This window comes from Amblyraja radiata, chromosome 29, assembly GCF_010909765.2.
Source record: "Amblyraja radiata isolate CabotCenter1 chromosome 29, sAmbRad1.1.pri, whole genome shotgun sequence".
In the NCBI taxonomy this organism is placed as follows: Eukaryota; Metazoa; Chordata; class Chondrichthyes; order Rajiformes; family Rajidae; genus Amblyraja; species Amblyraja radiata.
This window is the reverse complement of record NC_045984.1, coordinates 24,950,530-24,971,492: the sequence shown is the minus strand read 5'-3', so window position 1 is coordinate 24,971,492 and position 20,963 is coordinate 24,950,530. Positions and strand designations below refer to the sequence as shown.

The 20,963-nt window shown below is 46.0% G+C and overlaps 1 protein-coding gene across 1 annotated transcript in view; it reads right to left on the bottom strand.

The window, feature by feature from the left end:
* LOC116989493 (repulsive guidance molecule A-like) overlaps positions 1-14,721 on the bottom strand; it is a 76,051-nt gene extending 61,330 nt beyond the window's left edge. The window contains exon 1 of the mRNA XM_033046936.1: positions 14,632-14,721. The gene's annotated coding sequence lies outside the window, so the exon portion shown is untranslated. The remainder of the gene's footprint in view (positions 1-14,631) is intronic.
* Positions 14,722-20,963: the final 6,242 nt, after the last annotated feature.

Here is a 20,963-nt window from a genome sequence, read left to right as displayed (position 1 = left end):
AGATACGGCCACCCCTAGCGATGCATAATCATTGCCGATTAAGTTTGGAAACGTGGGCAGCTTTCTTGATGGGCTGAATTTTTTGAATGACTCGCTCGATGTGTTACAGTAATAGCCTGATATCATGTTTACAGTGGGCACTTAAGAATCAACTACATTTGTGGATATGAAACGACAACTGATACACATTGGGTAAGGTTTCCTCCTCTGAAGGGCATCGATTAAGCAGATAGATTTTCACCGTCGATGTTCTGCTCATATTATCGTCAAGTCAAATCAAGAGTCGGGATTGTTTCATTATCCTATTGATAACGGAACAATGAAATTCTTACTTGTAACAGTATAACGGATCTGAAATTGCAATACACACAGATAATATATGATAATGTAGATCATAATAAATATATAATTTGGGTCGGCACGGTGGCACAGTGCTAGTTGCTGCCTTGCAGCGCCAGAGACCCGGGTTCGATCCTGGCTATGGGTGCTGTCTGTACGGAGTTTGTACAATCTCCTTCTGACCTGCATGAATTTTCCCTGGGTGCTCCGGTTTCCTTCCACACTCCAATGACGTAGAGGTTTGTAGGTTCATTGGTTTGGTAAATTTGTAAATTGTCCCTAGTGTGTTGGATAGAGCTCGTGTGTGGGGATTGCTGGTCGGCACGGACTCGGTGGGCCGAAGGGCCTGTTTCCGCGCTGTATCTCTAAACTAAACTAAACTAAAGTCTCCTTATAGCTATTATCTAGGAGCCAGAGAGGGGGAAAACTTGCAGGAAAATGCACGGTCACTTAAAAGAGGTTTTGTTTTACCATGTGGACCCCTTTCTACAGTCAAACCTACTCTCGGAGTTACAAGCATTCCTTTCTCCCAAAAGCAACACTACAGCTGGAGCAAGAATAAGGAAATTAAGTAGAATAAGGGCATGAGTCACCCACTCTTAAAAAGTTAAAATTACATTATGAAATAAAGAAAGCCAAAAATAGGTTAATCATAACACAGAGCTTGCAGATACTATAAATAACTAATGGTAGTTGGTGGGGTGGGGGTGGCGCAGACCTGGACCTCTTGTTAAATTGCACCTCAGTAATGGGTCCCTTTAATAGGTTTTGAGCCTTCCAGTCTCAAAACCCTATGAGGATTTAACAAGCCAGCGAGGTCTCTGGATTGTGGCACAGAAACCTCAGTTAAGTGTCGAATCTATCACACTCCATATAGAATTTTCCTATTGGTAATTTTAGAAATTCCCATTTGACGCCTGGCTTTTATAACCCAAGGCTGGAACAGCTGGGCTTTCCAGGGTTGCGTTTGTGCTAATTATGGTTGTTACAGTGGAAAATGAAAATGGCCGTGTGTTTTATTTACTGACTTCCACTGGGCAACTCGGGGGGAACAGACAGCGAGGTGCAAATCAGCAGCTTTTAGTGCATCTCATTAAACGACTGTTGGAGCTACAATTCCAGTGCCATTCTCTGCACAAAGCAATACTAAGCCATGTATTTTGCTGATTTCCTGATCTCTTTTCTCTCCAACTTCACCCCCTGTTACAGGGTGCTGATATGAGCTGGATAGTTCCCTTACAGCTCAAGCTTTGTCCCGCTTTGTGCTATTTTGTACATTCACATCCATGAACTCATGCTCACACTTACCGTTGCACATGTACACACTCTCAATCAGAAAGGTTCACACATCCACTCACACACACTCGAGCACTCCAACACATTAATAAATACTCACGCACTCTTATATGCTAACACCCACATCGTACACACGGATGCACTTAGAAATGCTCGTTCAGACTTAATTTAGATACAGAGATTTAAACACAAACCTTCTCTCATTCCCTCATGTACATTCACACAAATGCAAATGTGCACACAGACATACACGGACATACACACACATGTGCACACACGGACATACACACGCATGAACATACACACACTCACACACAACCATTACAGACTCACACACAAGCACACACAGTCACACGCAGAGATACACATTACGCACACATACACGTTCGCATGAACATACACACTCACACCCACAGCCATTAGACTCACACACAAATACATATGTACACACACAGACATGCACACACACACAGTCACTCATACATGCGTGCACACACATGCGTACATGCGCAGAAACATACACACACAGCCATTACAGACAAGCACACATACACACACACATGCATGCACATTCACACACGTGCATGCACACACGTGCACAGGCACAAACATACACACTCACACCCACAGCCATTGCAGGCTCCACAGACACACACATGCACAAACATACACACTCACAGCGGAGACACAATTGCAGGCTCACACAGGCACACAGTCACACCACGCGTGTCTACCCCAGGCCTGAGCTGAGCTGATTACCACCTGTTAAAGGGCCTCATTTTAACTTGCCCACTGAGACTGGTTTATGGGAAATATTTCACTGGGTCTCCTCCCCCCTTGGCTGCCATGAATGGCTTCATTCTGCTGCCGGCTTTCAATAGATACATTATTGCCCGGCCGGCTCTGCAGCGATGGCCATCCATCATCGGAACATCTCCGTGTAAGGGCCCTCTGTGCAAAAAAACATTTGCAACTTAAACGCCCGGGTGCTTGCAAAGAACCACAGTAAGGCTTTTGAAAACTTCTCTCTCACTTTATGAAACTGCACACTAAGAGTTATTTAACACGAGGGGGGGGGGGATTGGCATGGGGTGGGGGCAATTTCCTCACCTCATCAGCCCCTTCTGTAGGAATTAGCAGGGCTTAGGCATAGGTGCTTCATCCTAGTGGAAAAAACTGAAGCTGTGAATGCTGCTGGGCTATTCAGCCTGTAGCGGCATCACATACAGTATCTATACATACAAAAGGCTGGAGTGACTCAACGGGACAGGCAGCATCTCTGGAGAGAAGGAAAATGAATGGGTGACGTTTCGGGTCGAGACCCTTCTTCAGACTGGTTAGGGATAAGGGAAACGAGAGATATAGACGATGATGTAGAGAGATAAGGAACAACGAACGATATGCAAAAAAGTAACGGCGATAAAGGAAACATGCCATTGTTAACTGTTTGTTCAAGAAGGAACTGCAGATGCTGGAAAATCGAAGGTACACAAAAATGCTGGAGAAACTCAGCGGGTGCAGCAGCATCTATGGAGCGAAGGAAATAGGTAACGTTTCGGCCCGAAACGTTACCTATTTCCTTCGCTCCATAGATGCTGCTGCACCCGCTGAGTTTCTCCAGCATTTTTGTGTACCCATTGTTAACTGTTTGTTGGGTGAACAGCTAACAATAGCCTGTTTCCTTTATTAACAGTTAACGTGCAGTTCCCGGAGGTTCCAGGAGGTTTTTGTCAGTCTCCCTACCTGCTTCCACTACCTGCAACCTCCGCAACCACCTGCAACCTCCAGGAACCGCACGGAAACCTTGGGTGGGGCGCAAAGTCTCCAGAGTTTTCCGTTCAGGTTTCCTAAATGGGACAGGGGCATTCCTGCCTTAGAGCGCCAGAGAACCAGGTTCAATCCTGACTACGGGTGTCCTCCGTACGGAGTTGGTACGTTCTATCCGTGACCTGCATGGGTTTTCTCCGTGTGCTCCGGTTTCCTCCATCACTCCAAAGACCTACAGGCTGATTGGCTTTGATATAAATGTAAATTGTCCCGTGTGCGTGTGTGTAGGATAGTGTTAGTATGCAGGGATCGCTGGTCAGCGCAGACTCGGAGGTCCTATTTCCACGCTGTATCTCTAAAACCTTTCTTCCTCTATCTCTCACAGACGCACGGCCTGGGAAAGGATGGAAAGAACCAGGCCTAGTTCAGAGGCTCACGGTGAGGCCCTGATTGCTGCTATCGTCTGTCTTTCAAGACCTTCAGAAGCTGCAATTATGGTCTCGTTTGTCAGGGGATGATCCCATGACAGGCCCGGCCTGTTGGCAAGAGCAGCAGCCTAAAGGCAAGTAGGAAACAACAGACAGCAAACAAATTGTTCTGTAATGATCACTGAGTTATTGCTCAACTCAGCTGCCAAATCTGACTGTGCATCTTAAAAGTCTTTATTAGACAATAAAGCATAATTATAGGGATGGCAGACTGCACTAAAACAGCCTGATCTTTCTCGGATATTTGCTCTACACTGAGCAGCCATAATTCTGCCCGAGTCTGAAGAAGGATCCCAGCCTGAAACGTCACCTATCCATGTTCTCCAGAGATGCCGCCTGACCCCGCTGAGTTACGCCAGCACTTTGCACTTTTCCCCCGTAAACCAGCATCTGCAATTCCTTGTTTCTACGTAATTCTGCCAGCCTATCCATGGTATTGCTTTTCAAGCATCTTATAGTTTATTCAGATGCAGACTATCTTACCCCTTACATTAGGCTCACAATCACTCATATAAAGCCATATCCAGCACGGAAGCAGGCCCTTTGGCCCAACTCATCTATGCCAACCAAAGTCTAATTTTCCTGAATTTGAGCCATATCTCGTTAAACATTTCCTCTCCATGCATCTCTTGATCTCTTATAAGGGCTGGGCTATGATTGCTTTGTCTGCAAATAGACTGTGTAGAACCTTTTGAAATCCTCACATAGTTATTGCTAGGATTAACTGCAGGAGAAAATCATCTTTGTAAGACATTTGACGAGAAAAACACAAAGTACTGCCTAACTCAGTGGGTCAGGCAGCGTCTGTGGAGAGAATGGACAGGTGATGTTTAGTGTTGGGGGCCCTTCAGTCGTCTGTCCGTTCCCTCCATAGATGCTGCCTGACCCGCTGAGTTCCTCCCGCAGGAGATTTTGCTCAAGATCCTAGCATCTGCAGTTCCTTGTGTCTCACTTTGTAACTGACTGTTGTCGAGTCCCCAGAGATACAGACATTGTTATGGCAAGAAACACTGCGGTTAATTTGGACACAGCACAAACAATAACACAATTCTCAGAAGATAGACACAAAATGCTGGGGCAACTTGGCGGAACAGGCAGCATCTCTGGAGAGAAGGAATGGATGACGTTACGGGTCGAGACTCTTCTTCAGAGTCAGGAGAGAGGGAGGCATAGAGATATGGATGGGTAAGGTGTGAAAACACAGATCAAAGGGGACGATAATCACGGAAATGTAGAATGGTTTTGACCGAAACGCCACCCATTCCTTCTACCCAGAGATGCTGCCTGTCCCTCTGAGTTACTCCAGCAATTTGCGTCTATCTTCGGTGTAAACCAGCCTCTGCAGGTCCTTCCTACTAATTCTTGGTATTATTTGAGGGATAAATTTCGACCAGAACATCACAGATAACTTCCCTGCTCTTCTTCTAGATAGGAATCATTAATGTCCATCTGGAAGTAACAGTGTACTTGCTAACCATTCACCAACTCTCAATTCATCAATTCCTTTACTTTTAAAATTCTCATCCTGATTTCATGCTTATGTTTCCAGAGTCAAGATTGTTGGGGTGGGAGATTGCGACCTTCATGTGGTCCACCCTGTTTCGACGAATGCAATCAACTCGGCGTGCACAATCAAATAAGAACAAATAGACCAAGTTGTCCTACAACTTTAGGCTGTGCACGCCCTACGCATGAAGAAGAAGAAGTCAAGAGTGTTTAATTGTCATATGTACCGACAACAGAGCAATGCCATTCTTACTTGCACCAGCATAATAAGTCTGTAAACATACTTCTCAATAGATAATAAACCAAAAAAAAAATGCAATAAATTAAAAAAACTAATTTTTACATCAAGAACAAAAAATGTTCAGAATGTGGATCAGTACATGGCTCATCCCTCCATGTTCTTGAACTGATTGGTGTGCCAGCCTTTATCAATGTCAATTGTGACAGTCACATACAGCGCAGAGCGACACGGTGGCGCAGCGTTAGAGCTACAGCCTTACAACGGCAGAGACCAAGATTCGATCCTGACTATGGGTGCTGTCTGTACGGAGTTTGTACCTTCTCCCCGTGACCTGCGTGGGTTGGCTCTGAGATCTTCGGTTTCCTCCCACACTCCAAAGACGTACATGTATGTAGGTTAATTGGCTTGGTGTATATGTAAATTGTCCCCAGCGTGTGTTGGATAGTGCTATGTTGCAGGGATCGCTGGTCAGCACCGGCTCAGTGAGCCGAAGGGCCTGTTTCCTCTCTGTATCTCTAAATTAAACTAAACTATCTCTGCCACTATAGTTCTCTCTTCTTCTTTTCAGCTGCTCCTCAATACATGTCTTCTTGGCCAAGTGTTTGGTCAGCTGTTGATGGCATTTCCCAATGCAACTCTAAGCCAGGCTGTATTCTGATGACTCTTCTCTTTGGGGATGTTTTACTATATCAACTATTCGCTGTACCTCTAAGTTTCAAACATTGCATTCAAGTCTGGGGTTCAAGGCATGCAAAAAACTTTGTAAAAAAGCCAAAAAAACATTCTGCTCTTTACTGCCCTTGAGCTAGTTCTTTGCCAAATTCCACTGGATTTCTTCAGGGCTTTGAAAACACAAACTTTTATGATTCATTAATAACCATGTCCTGCATAGCCTTTGTCTCCACTAGTCCTCCAGTTTGATCTTCAACAGAAAAATGTTTACAAAAAAATCACCAAATGTACATTGTTAGCTCAGCTCAGAACCAATAACTGTTCCGGAATCAGGCAAATTCTCATTAAAATTTCATGTGTTTTTCAACCAGTGCACGTTTTCCCTGTGACCGCATGGGTTTCCTCCAGGAGCTCCGGTTTCCTCCCACATCCCAAAGACATTTGGGTTTGTTGGTCAATTGAAGCTTGCCCCTAGTGCGTGGGGAGTGGATGGGAAAGTGGGATAACACCAAACTAGTGTGAATGGATAATCAATGGCTGGGAATAGACACAAAGTGCTGGATCTCTGGAGAAGAGGAATAGGTGACATTTCGGGTCTTAACCCTTCTTCAGACTGAAACTAGAGAGGGGGTAGGGGAACTGGAAATAGGAAAAGGGCATGGACTCGATGGGCCAAACGGCCTGTTTCCATGCCGTATCTTTCAATTAACCAATCAACCAATCAATCAATCAATCAATCAATCAATTGATCGATCAACCAATCAATTGATCAATCAAATGCATCAAAAGGCAAATAAATAAAAAAAAGTTGTGTCAATAAAACCTCTCTGCAATAACTGACGATTTTACATTTAGTTCTATTATCTAATTGCTCTCTCTGAGCTTGAGTTCAATATCTTCGTAGCTTGAGGGAGCAACTGCGCTAATCCTGCTATGTAATCACCCATGTGTTGAATGCTGGCCTGTGCTCTGTAGTTAGGTTTATCCTTAGGGTAAACACAAAAGCTTTATATATCTCACTGAGCCCAAATGTCACCTATGCCTGGCATAATAGTGAAACCGTTTTAAGGTGGTTCAAGACAAGATACCTATCACTGATCCAGCGCCACTGCCAGGACAATGGGTCTTTAAAGCCAAGATAAGTTGATATTTTTAAGAACTTGATCCTTGAAAGCTACAAGATGCCATCGGAAACCTGGCGAGTAGACTCTCTCGACATCACTGTCGATATCTTTCGTTTCCCTTTCCCCTGACTCTCAGTCTGAAGAAGGGTCTCCACCCGAAACGTCACCTATTCCTTTTCTCCATAGATGCAATAGACAATAGGTGCAGGAGTAGGCCATTCGACCCTTCGAGCCAGCACCGCCAGTCAATGTGACCATGCTGATCATCCCCAATCAGTACCACGTTCCTGCCTTCTCCCCATATCCCCTGACTCCGCTATCTTTAAGAGCCCTATCTAGCTCTCTCTCGAAAGTATCCAAAGAACCTGCCTCCACCGCCCTCTGAGGCAGAGACTTCCACGGACTCACAACTCTCTGTGAGAAAAAGTGTTTCCTCGTCTCCGTTCTAAATGGCTTACCCCTTATTCTTAAACTGTGGCCCCTGGTTCTGGACTCCCCCAACATCGGGAACACGTTTCCTGCCTCTAGTGTGTCCAAACCCTTAACAATCTTATATGTTTCAATAAGATACCCTCTCATCCTTCTAAACTCCAGAGTATACAAGCCCAGCCGCTCCATTCCCCTCAGCATACGACAGTCCCGCCATCCCGGGAATTAACCTTGTAAACCTACGCTGCACACCCTCAATAGCGACTCCCTCAGTCTAACCCGCTGAGTTACTCCAGCATTTTGTATCTGTCTTCAGTTCAAACCAGCTTCTGCAGTTCCTTCCTATACGAGAAGACTATTTCTGTACACTTGGTAATCGAGGATGTGCTTGGGTATGGGAATACTGGACTGGACTGTAAGTAAGAAAAATCATTTAACTGTGCATTTGCACACGTGACAGTAAAAGCATCTTTGAACCTTTGACGCTTTGTGTGCAGGTTAAGAAGAAATTTACTTTTGTTTACACAACAGTCATTGCATTCTCTCAGTCATGTACGATTGTGCTTACGTCGGATATGATTTTACTAGATTGCATGCAAAGCACAGCATCTCACTGTATCTAGGTACATGTGATAAAGTAACTATTGAACTGTTAACTATTGGGAAGGTTGGCAAAAATTGGCATAGCAGATACATAAATAGCTTGTACCATCTCAGGACGGCAGTTGAAGTCCTTTTTAGACACTATCATGATGATGGAAAAGCATGTAGCACGATTCTAGAAGCCGAATGTGATAATGATTGTGTGTGTTAGTTTTATTGATGTTGGTTATGGGATAAATACCATTCAAGATGCCAGGAAAAACTGTGGGCTCTTCCTCAGAATAGTATCAACGTATAATTTGACAGCTGCCTCAGAGGGCAGATGGGGTTTCATTCAAATCCTATTTGCATTTTTCCTCAGTACTCAACAGAAAAACCCGACCAGTCTTTGGACTAAGAAATCAAGTCACCGGTGTCTTTTTGACACATCTTTCTCATGTATAAAATCATGAGAGGAATAGATCGGGTAGATGCACAGAGTCTCTTGCCCAGAGTACGTGAATGGAGGACCAGAGGACATAGGACATAGGATTAAGGTGAAGGTGGAATGGTCAGACTCATCAATAGGTGAAAGCAACAGGTGTCCTAAACTTTCTGAGGCGCAACTTTCATCATTGTTCAACTTCTGTCAAGGAGAAGCTATACTTCACCCTCGTTAGACCTCATTTGGACTACGCAGTTGCAGCATGGGACCCATACACAAATAAAAACATTTCTTCCATCGAACGTGTCCAAAGACAGGCAGCTCAATTTGTTACTAACACCTATGAGAGAGAAGCGATGTCACCAAACTTCTGAATTCTCTGGGGTGGAACCCTCTCCAAGACAGACGTGAAGCTCACCGTTTGACCTGTTTTTACAAAATGTTAAATGGTCAGCTCGACATAGACTACAAGACCTACACCAAACCCAAACCAATTAGGAGCAGACGAGGGCATTCGATCCAATTCGTGATCCCAGCTACTAAGACAGATGTATACAGCAATTCGTTCTTCCCCCGCACAATTAAAGCATGGAATAATCTCCACCCTACTATAGTTACCCAACCAGATGCAACTAAATTTAAAGTAGCTCTTTCTTCCCAATAACCCTTTCTGGCTTAAGCCCTCCCTTCACCAGTTTAAATTCCATTTGGAATATTTTGGAGGACCAAGAAACCAAGAACCAAGAAGGGGAAAAGATTCAATAGAAGTCTGAGGGGTAACCTTTTCCACACAATGGGTGGTGGGTATATGGAACGAGCTGCCAGAGGAGGTAGTTGAGGCAGGGACTATCCCAACTTTTAAGAAACAGTTAGACAGATACATGGATAGGACAGGTTTGGAGGGATATGGGCCAAACACAGGCAGGTGGGACTAGTGTAGCTGAGACATAATGGAGGTCTGAATTGGTCTGAAGAAGGGTTTCGGCCCGAAACGTCGCCTATTTCCTTCGCTCCATAGATGCTGTTGCACCCGCTGAGTTTCTCCAGCATTTTTGTGTACCTTGTTGCTGAGACATGTTGGCCGGTGTGAGCAAGTTGGGCCAAAGGGCCTGTTTCCACACTGTATCACCCTATCTCCAACGTCTCAAAATTATTTTTTATAATATAGTGACCAAAATTTCATGCAGTGCTTAAGTGTAGAATAAGGGAGGGGGGGTTGTGGGTGGTAGTGTGGAAAGGAATGAGAGAAACTGTGAGCCGAGTCTTGTTAAAAAAATAGCCCAGCTCCGAGAGGTGAAAGGTGGGGTTTTCTGCACCACCCAATATCCCAGTAAATTCCAAACGAGTGAGTAACGAAAGTGGAACAAAGTGTTAGTCACTGATTAAGAATTCACACACAGAGGAAAACTGTTATGTGCTGTCAGCCGATCAGTTTCTTGCATGTTTCTAGTCGGGAAAGACAGAGTCTGAGCTGTTTGCTGCTTCACACCAACATCAACAGAGACTCGTTCGTACCTGGAGCAAAGCAGACTGTGTTGCTTCCCACCAAATGGAAGAAGAAATATACTTACCTTGGACGCAACTCAGCCAAGGTCTACTTGGTTGGTTCCTAAGGTGAAGGGATTGACGTATGAGGGAAAACTTGACTGGGCCAATACTCATTGGTGTTTAGAAGAATGAGAGTTAATGTCATTGGAACATAAGAGGGCTGGAGTGGGTAGATTGCGTGAGCACAATTTAGCCTCATGTGGAATAGAGAACCAGAAGGAAGAAGTCCGAACTAGTCTCGACGTGAAAGGCATCTGCCCTCTCCCTCCACAGATGGTGCCTGACCCACCGAGTTTCTCCTGCACTTTGTGTTTGGCTCAAGATCCCACCAACCCTTCAGGGCAAAGACGAGAAGAAATGTCTTCACCCAGAAAAGAGTGCTTCTTTGGAATTCTTTACCCGAGAGGGCTGAGGAGGCTCAGTGGACTCAACATGGTCATTGATACATTTTTGAATATCAAGGGAATCAAGAAATGTGGAGAAAAAAGACACAAAGTGAAAGGTGGTGGGGGTTCGATTGGCAGAGTGGTGGACAAAGGTCAGTGATGGGAAGATGACATAGAGCTATGAGCCAAAGAGATAAGGCACGAAATATGAAGCCAGAGGAAAGGATATAGGTGGAAAGGTACGGGGGAAGGAGAAGAATTGTTGTTGGTTGGGTAACTTTCTCCTAATCTCACAATCTTTAGTCTCTTCTCATCTTTGCCCATTCATCTGCACATCAAACCCCCGTCACCTATCACATACCAGGCTTCGTCTACCACCCACCTCTCTTCCAGCTTTCTCTCCCCCCATCACAATCAGTCTCAGGAGATGCTGCTTGACCTGCAGACAAGAGCGGAACTCGCTATCAAAACATGGAGGGGACGGGGGACACAATTTTTTGGCGGCCACGCGCGCCTGCGCATACTCACACACACACGCGAGGCTTCGGAGGCTCAATCCAGCGCTAAAAGCAGAGATTTTAAAATCGGGATCACAAAAACTTGGGGGGGGATGTCCCCCACCTCTCAAGACATGGCGAGGGACGTGTCCCCTCTGGCCCCCCCCCCGGGTTTTCCGCCCTTGCCTGCAGAGTTACTCCATCACCTTGGGTGTGTTTTTTTTTGTGAACCAGCATTTGCAGTTCCTTGTGCCTACAAGAAATATGGAGTGAGTGCAAGAGTTTGTGGTGGTGAAATAAAGGTTCAGTCATGATGCTATTGAATAAAAGAGCAGGCGTGACGAGCAGATTCCAAACGAAAGGGGCAGATCAGGAGCTACTCCTATTTCAATTTAGTTTAGTTTAGAGATATAGCGCAGGAACAAGACCTGCGGCCCACCGGATCCGCGCCACACCGACCAGCGATCCCCGCACATTAACACTGTCCTATACACATTAGGGACAATTTTACATTTACGCCAAGCCGATTAACCTACACATCTTTGGAGTGCGGGAGGAAACCGTAGATCTCCGAGAAATCCCATGAGGGTCACGGGGAGAACGTGCAAACTCCGTACAGACAAGCACCTGTAGTCAGGAATGAACCTGAGTCTCTGGCGCTGTAAGGTAGCAATTCTACCGCTGCGCCACTGTGAGGCCCTTCTTATTTTCTTGTGATTAAATGGAATAGGAGATGAATGCTTCAACCTGATATTTCACCCATTGATCGAAGCAGGGCTCAGAGTTGACCAGTGGATTGGAGTCTATTGCTGGATGGAGTGGCAGGGGCAACTTGCCACCCCCATTGCATATGCAACACCTGTCCTCTGCAATATTTTTGGGCTTGAGTGGAAGGCCGAGGCTGTCATATCTCTGGCAGTCCCGCAGATGATTAATTCAAGTGGAGAAATAAACCATTCCGGGTCCAGAGCTGGCCTCAGACACACTTAGTAATAGCTGTGATTTACTGGGTTTTCGGGCAACACTTCCATTCAACAAGCAGCCAGTGATTACCTGACCTCAACTCAAATAAACATTCTTAGTTTCTTTGCCAAGCGTTTTTAGCTCATCGCATCACGTAAGGAATGAGCAAAGTTATATTTAAATATATATAAATAAAGGTGGCCTCCAGTAACCAGAGCGGCAGAGGAGAGGAGCAGAGCAAACATGTTAAAGTCCATTGCGGCACTGCAGTTAAACCGCACTTTCCTCGCCATTTAGGCACCTACATGCCTTTATAGTTTCCACAGCTTTATTTTTTTAACCTGTGCCTTCGGATGATTGCAGAAGATTAAGCACAAATCTTTCTTAAGAAGCGATCGTCACCGGAGTTTTAGCCATTAGGTATCACCCAGTGTCCTGCCTATAACATGGATGTTGGCCAATTTGGAGATCCAAAATGGCACCCAAGCCAGGCGACTCTTTGTGCGCTAGTCAGAGGTGGATCCGCAAACATGCAGTACAATTGCTCCGCTCTTAAATCTCTATTTGTACACTGTACATAGTAATCATGTATTGTCTTTCCAGAAACATCACCCATTCATTCCCTCCAGAGATGCTTCCCGTCCCGCTGAGTTACTCCAGCATTTTGTGTCTATCGTCGGTGTAAACCAGCATCTGCAGTTCCTTTCTACACATTGTCTTTCTGCTGACTGGTTAGCATGAAACACAAGCTTTTCACTGTACCTCGGTACACGTGACAATAAACTCAACTCAAGTAAACTCTTTTGGATTGCATGCTTCTATCCGTTTCTTTATTTCAAAATTATAAATAACAATGGCATTGATCTTCCATTCATTTTTGCTCGTGATCCCATTTTCTGGAACTTCAAAGTGCTGTGGACCCTGTGAGTTACTTTGTGAAATACAATAACTTCTTACCTTACACCAAGAGGTTTAGATTTAGGTTTAGTTTAGGTTTAGGTTCAGGTTTAGGTGTATTATTGTCACATGTACCAAGATAGCAAGCACAACAATTAAATCGGATCATGCTGTACATAAATACATTCAATACAAACTCAAGTTTAGTTTTGTTTAGTTTGCTTTAGTTTAGAGATACAGCGCAGCAACAGGCCCTTCGGCCCACCGAGCCCGTGCCGACCAGCGATCACCCCGCACATTAACACTATCCTACACGCACCAGGGACAATTTACGCCTACACCAAGCCAATTAACTTACAAACCTGTACATCTTTGGAGTGTGGGATGAAACCGAAGATCTCAGAGAAAAATAGGAAGAGCAAAGTGCAGAATGTAGTTCTCAGCATTGTAGCTCAACAATTCCAGAGACAAAGGCCAATGTCCATAATGGGGTTAGAGATGATTTGGACATTACCCTAGCTTAGGGAAAGTCTGTTCAGATGCCTGATAGCAGAATGGAGGAAGCTGTCCCTGTGTGTGGTGGTGCAGCTTTCAAGCTTCTGTATCTTCTGCCCGACAGGAATGGGAAGAAGAAGACATAGGATGTGGGAAACCGGAGTGGGAAAGTTCTACAAGTAGAGATGACTCCATTTTAGCTCTGCCTGAACATCTTGCTCTTTTGTCACTCGTCTTTGGGATCTTTGGGTTTGAATCATTGAGAATTTGGCCAGAGCCTTTGAGAGTTTTGATAAGAGTCCTTGGCTGCTTTCAATACCCCAAAAGGTGGCCTTATCTGACCATCTTTTCTGAAAGACACTTGTTCTGAGTATTTTACATTTTGATCCGGTGTTTGCCTCAAGTCATTGCATAGGAACTAAATGGGACTTCTAAATTCCGAATAGAAAATGGAAGGGGTACAACTAACTAGCTGTGGTGTAGTGATGCAGCTGGTCGAGCTGCTGCTTCTCAATGTCAGAGACCCAGGTTCGATCCTGACCTCTGGTACTATCTGCGTGGAGTTAGCACAATCCCCCTGTGACAGCGTGGGTTTCCTTTGGATGCTTTGGTTTCCTCCCAAATCCCAAAGACGTGCAGGATTGTAGCTCCTTGTGCATTGGGAGTGGATGAGAAATTGGGATAACATCGAGCTAGTGTGAATGGGCGACTGATGGTCGGCGCTGGCTCGGTGAAATGAAGGCCTTGTTTCCACACCGTGTCTTTCAATCAATCAATTGAAACCAGGATGTGGCAATTAGATCTGCCTCAGATTTCTTAAAGGCTAAAACTAAAACTTCATGTCTTTTACAGAGCAGGAGATCCCCTTGTTTCCAATGGGGATGAGAAGGATTTGGAGTGTGGCTTGGGTCACGGGATTGCAGACGCTAAAGAGAGACAGGGAATCGCAGCCTTACCTTGAACCGGAATCTCGAGTTGTTCCCGGAGCAGCAACCCTCTCCCCGACTGGGGCTGGTGTGAGCAGGCGCTATCCGTAAATCCAACGAAGACGATAGATTTCAAAGCGAGCAAATGACAACAGTTGCCTGTCGAAGACGCAAGGGTCGACTAACGGGGGGGAGTCGGGGGTGGGAGGAGGGGGGGGGGGGGTCGTGCAATGGGAACCGGGGAAGGTGGGGCTTGCGGAGAGCTTGCAGCAGTCGCTGAAGCCCTGGGCGAGAGGGACAGTGATTTGAACGGAACATGTGTCACTTTGGGAGTTACCCTGTCATACTAAGGCTTTAGCAGGCAGGACACACTGAGGGGGGGGGGGGGGAACAAGGACTGCTCAGAGCCACTGCTGACTGGATTTATTCAGTGGAGCCCGCACCTGCCAACAGACCGATGGTGCAAGGACAACTGGAGAGGACATTCCCCAAGGTCATCTTTGAATCAGCTTTGGTGGAATCCTCCCCTGCTGCCATCCTGCCATTTGCACTGTTCAACAGGAAAAAGAAAATCACAGGCATGAGATGGAGTGTCGAAACCCTGGGCATTGTCACAGCCCCTCGATCAATCCTCCATCTTCATACTCGTTGGAAGCTTTAATTACAGTTACAGCTGTAAACTGCAAGTACGAATGTCATTGTACTATCCGGGACATATGACAATAAAGCACTCTTGACTCTCGACTAGTTTGTCAGTGCAGATTTTTGCCCCGTTGAGGTTTTTTGCACCATTCACACACACAAGATCTTTGGGGTGGTAAAGTGGCACCGCTGGTAGAGATGCTGCCTCACACCACCGGAGACCTGGGGTTTGGTCCTGAACTTGTGTGCGGCCTGTCTGGAGTTTGCACATTCTCGCTGTGACCACGTGGGTTTCTTCCAGGTGCACCGGTTTCCTCCCACATCCCCAAAGACATGCAGGTTAGTCGGTTAATTGGCCTCTGTAAATTGCCCCCAATGTGTAGGGTTTGTAGGTAATTGCCCCTCATCTATCAGACGTGGATGAGAAAGTGCAATAACATAGATGTACTGTGAATGGGTGATCGATGGTCGGCATGGTCTCGGTGGGCCGAATGGCCAGTTTGCATGCTGTATAGAGTCAGAGTGAGAAACAGACCCTTCAGCCCAACTTGTGGAATTCTCTGCCTCAGAGGGCGGTGGAGGCAGGTTCTCTGGATGCTTTTAAGAGAGAGCTAGATAGGGCTAATAAAAATAGCGGATATGGGGAGAAGGCTGGAACGGGGTACTGATTGAGGATGATCAGCCATGATCACATTGAATGGCGGTGCTGGCTCGAAGGGTCGAATGGCCTACTCCTGCACCTATTGTCTATTGCCAACACCGGCCAACATGTCCCAGCTACTCTAGTCCCACCTGCCAGCATTTGGTCCAGATCCCTCCAAATTTGTCCTATCCATGTACCTCTCTAACTGGTTCTTAAATGTTGGGATAGTCCCTGCCTCAACCACCTCCCCTGGCAGCTTGTTCCATATATCCACCACCCATCAACCATTCCCCAGCCCAGCTGGCCAATTGATCAAGATCCTGCTGCAATCCTTCACAACCATCATCACTGTCTGCAAACTAAACCTAACAACCAAAATCTGAAGAAGGTTCCCAACCCGAAACGTAACCTATCGATGTTCTCCAGAGATGCTGCCTGACCCGCTGAGTTACTCCAGCACTTTGTGTCTTTTATTTGTCAACTGACATCTGCAGTTCCTTGTTCCCACATCCAAAGTACTTTCCTGGACTTCCTGAGGAAGTGAAAACTGTGACACCACTCCAGGCTTGCTTGCATCATGTTGTTTCGTCGCTTTCTGTGAAATCAGTTTTGGGTCTCGATATCCTGGCTCACAGGGCCGGGAACTCAAATTCAAACCCTACGATGAAGTCCTTCTCCGTACGTTCATTTCCTACTCTGAATCTCTGAATCGCCTACAGAGATCCAGCCTCAAACTTGTAATGTGCTTTAAGACATATATTAAGGTGGTGCCTCATAGACAGTGTGACGAATGATTTATGCTTTACTCCAGGTGACAATATTTTACTGCATTTAAGACACAAGATAATACAGGTGGTCGCCTTTATGTGGGAAACTGCAGCCCCCGGCCTTTTCCCACAATAATTCCGGAGAGAAAATATCCTGAGAGCCACGTGGAACCAATTGGGGTTGTCGAGGAGAGGATTAGGGTCTTTGGTGGCAGACAGGTACTGCAGCGAGAGATGATCCATAGGGTGTTGGGTGACTGGAGATTACAGGAGGGGGGAGGATACCAGGGGAAGGCACTGTGAGAAGAGAGGAGGTGACCCTGGGGTTTATTAGAGATTGAAATTAATTGAAAGATACAGCATGGAAACAGGCCCTACGGTCCACAGAGTCCTCTCCAACCATTGTTCATCCTTTCACGCGCGTTCAATCTTATCCCATTTTCACATCTACTCCCTTCACACTCGGGGCAATTTACAGAGGCCAATTCATCTACAAACCCGCACGTCTTTGGGATGTGGGAGGAGACTGGAGCACCCGGAGGAAACCCGTGTCGCGGTCAGAGGGAGAACAACATACAAAGTCCCAAGGTCAGGATCGAAACCAGGTCTCTGGCGCTGTGAGGCAGCAGCACTATGAGCTGCTCTCACCACTGTGCTGCCCTAGAAGAGAGAGGGAGATAGGGAGATAGGGGTATTCGGAGAGAGGGGAGATAGGGGAGAGAGGGAGAGAGGGAAAGAGGGAAAGAGGGACTCTATAATTCGTACTTGCTGCAGCTTTACAGGCCCGTAAATAAAATAATGTGCAAATAATATATAAAAATCAAAAATGTAATAAATAATTGTAATAGGTCACTATAATAGTGCAAAAAAAATCAGTCCAAAGTGCAGGCAAAGACAGTCCATAGAACAATGTAGTTGCTGGGGGCTAAGGCTGTGTCGGGTTGAAGCGTAACCACCTGACGATTGTAAATTTCATCTATTCCATTAATGTTCATTGAGAAAGGAAATTAGGATAAAATTCGCTTTCAAGTTTAGCCCGGTGGCACAGTGGTAGAGTTGCTGTCTTACAGCGCTAGAGACCCGAGTTCGACCCAGATTATGGATGCTGTCTGTGCAGAGTTTGCTCGTTCCCCCTGTGACCGCGTGGGTTTTCTCCGGGTGCTCCGGTTTCCTCGCACACTCCAAAACACGCAGGGTTGTACGTCAATTGGCTTCCGTAAATTTGCCCTCGTGTGCAGTGTGGAACTGGTGTATGGGCGATCGATGGGCGGCACGGACTCGGTGGGCCGAAGGGCCTGTTTCCACGCCGCATCTCGAAACTCAACGAGTCCGTTCTTGGTCTAAATCAGGCCGATGACTAAAAAAGGTATCCCTCGTTTTTTCCTTTAATTAGCAGAAGGAACGGAGGCCTTGGGAGAAGTCAAAAGATCAAAGAGCAGCAAGAATCCAGTTGTTCTTTTCCCAGTAATTCCCCTGTCAGCTGCGCCAAGCTCATGAAAGGCATTGTTAGTAACAGCCAGTCTTTCGGCAGGCCTCTGAGCTCTCTTGTGTTTTGACCACGTTGCTAATGCTACATGTCATCCTGGGACACAGGACCAGAGCATGTATCCTCACAACCCGCCATTTTATTTGATCTGAAAAATCCGTTCCGATAAAGCTTTATTTCCACCCCCGATTTTAGTGCGAGCATTAAAACAAAAAAAAACCCCAACACTAACAACCTCCCTGCAGCCTTTCCACTTGCAGCCTGTTTTCTGGCTAAACATGAAGGATAAGCCTGTGAAGGCAGCCACTAGGGAATTTTTTCTTTACTCTCTTCAGTTTGACACTTAGGTACTTGGTCTTCTAAACTGGGAGTGAACTGTCAGCGAAGTTGATTTATTGCATTATGTGGAGGATGGAACGACTGCTCTTGTCTGCCTGCCTGCCTTCAATTCTAACATATAACATGATGGGAACTGACTCCAAATTGTCAGACTGGTCTGACTTGACTTTACAGTCTCAACAATCACAAATGAAGTACAGGACAGGTTAGTGTAACATTTCATTTCTGTTCAACTACATGTAAGTTGGCTGATAATAAATAAGGTACGAATTTCTTTTTTTCTGGTACTTCTGGTTCAGATTGTGGCTGATTATTATAACGAATGAATTCATCGATAAGACTTGAACTTTGTGAAATGTTATCACTTACACCAACAAAAAAAGGACCCCAAAGACTTACCTGAAGAAAGACACAAAATGCTGGAGTAACTCAGCGGGACGGGCAGCATCTCTGGAGAGAAGGAATGGGTGACGGTTCGGGTCGACACCCTTTTTCAGACTCAAGGTCTCAATCTGAAACATCACCCATTCATAGAACCATAGAAACATAGAAAATAGGTGCAGGAGTAGGCCATTCGGCCCTTCGAGCCTGCACCGCCATTCAATATGATCATGACTGATCATCCAACTCAGTATCCTGCACCTGCCTTCTCTCCATACCCCCTGATACCTTTAGCCACAAGGGCCACATCTAATTCCCTCTTAAATATAGCCAATGAACTGGCCTCAACTACCTTTTGTGGCAGAGAATTCCACAGATTCACCACTCTCTAAAAGATTAAAAGATTTCCCCCTTATCCTTAAACTGTGACCCCTTGTTCTGGACTTCCCCAACATCGGGAACAATCTTCCTGCATCTAGCCTGTCCAACCCCTTAAGAATTTCGTAAGTTTCTATAAGATCCTCCCTCAATCTTCTAAATTCTAGCGAGTACAAGCCGAGTCTATCCAGTCTCCAGAGATGCTTCATTCCTTCTCCATTCCTTCTCTCCAGAGATGCAGCCTATCCCGTTGAGTTACTCCAGCATTTTGTACGTATCTTCGGTGTAAACCAACATCTGCAGTTCCTTCCTCCACCTGTCACTTGCCAGGCTTTGTCCTGCCCCCTGCCCCTGGATCTTTCCCATCTGTACCCCTGCCCACCCCACCTTCTAAAGAAGGGCCTCAATCCAAAATGGCGCCTGTTCATTTCCATTCCCTGCACAGATGCTGCCTGACCCGCTGTCCTCCTCCAGCACTTTGTGCTTCCCTCATAATGAATGTTGGAATAAGTTTGGGGAGTCAGAAGCTGGCAAGGAATGTACAGATTTATATAGATGTACAAATTCTAATCTTCTCCTTTGTGGCTACTCCAGGTAGGGTCCGTTTTTAAAAAAATCGTTTGCCAAAAATAGAGTATCTCCAGCCATCAAGGGAAAATGTCAGGCGATTACATCAACCCTGGCTTTCTATCATCGCAACTTAATTGGCCTTGACAATAAATGACACCTGTCCCTTCAAAGTCACACAGCAGGGGCCTTCCGTGATTTCATTAATCCGTCTTTATCTCCCTGAAGTGACCCATGTGCGTCACTAACCAGTGCACTCCATTACATGCCCACTAACAAATGTGATCGGTCCCCGAGCAATTGCGGCCATTTTCAAAGTCACTTTCTCAGAGTACCACATACGGGCTGACCGTGGAAAAAATATATATCACCGGCACTTTATTACTGATGTAAATCAAGTAAAAAGCTGAATCATTAACCAGGTGTGTAGGAAGGAACTGCAGGTGCAGGTTTACACCGGAAGATACAATAGACACAGAGTGCTGGAGTCACTCAGCGGGTCGGGCAGCATCTCTGGAGGGAACAGGTGACATTACAGGTCGAGACCCTTCCTCAGATTGAAACGCCGCCCGTTCCTTCTCTCCAGGGATGCTGCCTGGCCCCGCTGAGTTGAGTGGCTCAGCATTTTGTGTCCGTCTTCATTATTAACTAGGACGTCCTTGTTTTGGTACGAGTGGTAAAATTTCCCAAAGTTCAAGTCTTATTGATGAATTCATTCGCTATCCAGTTTTGACAAGTTCTTGGCTTCAGGCACCTGCTCCAAGACGCCGTGAGTCTGAGTGCGAGCGCGGGCTTTGTCAAAGTGGAAGGTTTCCCAGGGATTGAGATGCAGGTGCAACCATCCCCGTGGTGCCATAGCTTGTCACCACTCACCGAGCCGGCTCGCACCTGAACAATGAATGCGAGAGAGCTGGAGGTAAGCAAACAGCAAGAAGCAGCAGATTTAGGAGATTCGGGATAACGGAATGGGAGGGGCGGGGTGGGGGACGACTGTGCAGGTGGGGTCATGATGCGGTGTGGGGTTTGGTGAACCCAGTGGCAGAGTAAAACAACATTTACATTTCATTAGTGGCTCAGAGGCACAAGAATAGAGTCAGAGCCGCGCAGCGTGGAAACAGGCCCTTCGGCCCAACTTGCCCGCGCTGACCAACATGCCTCA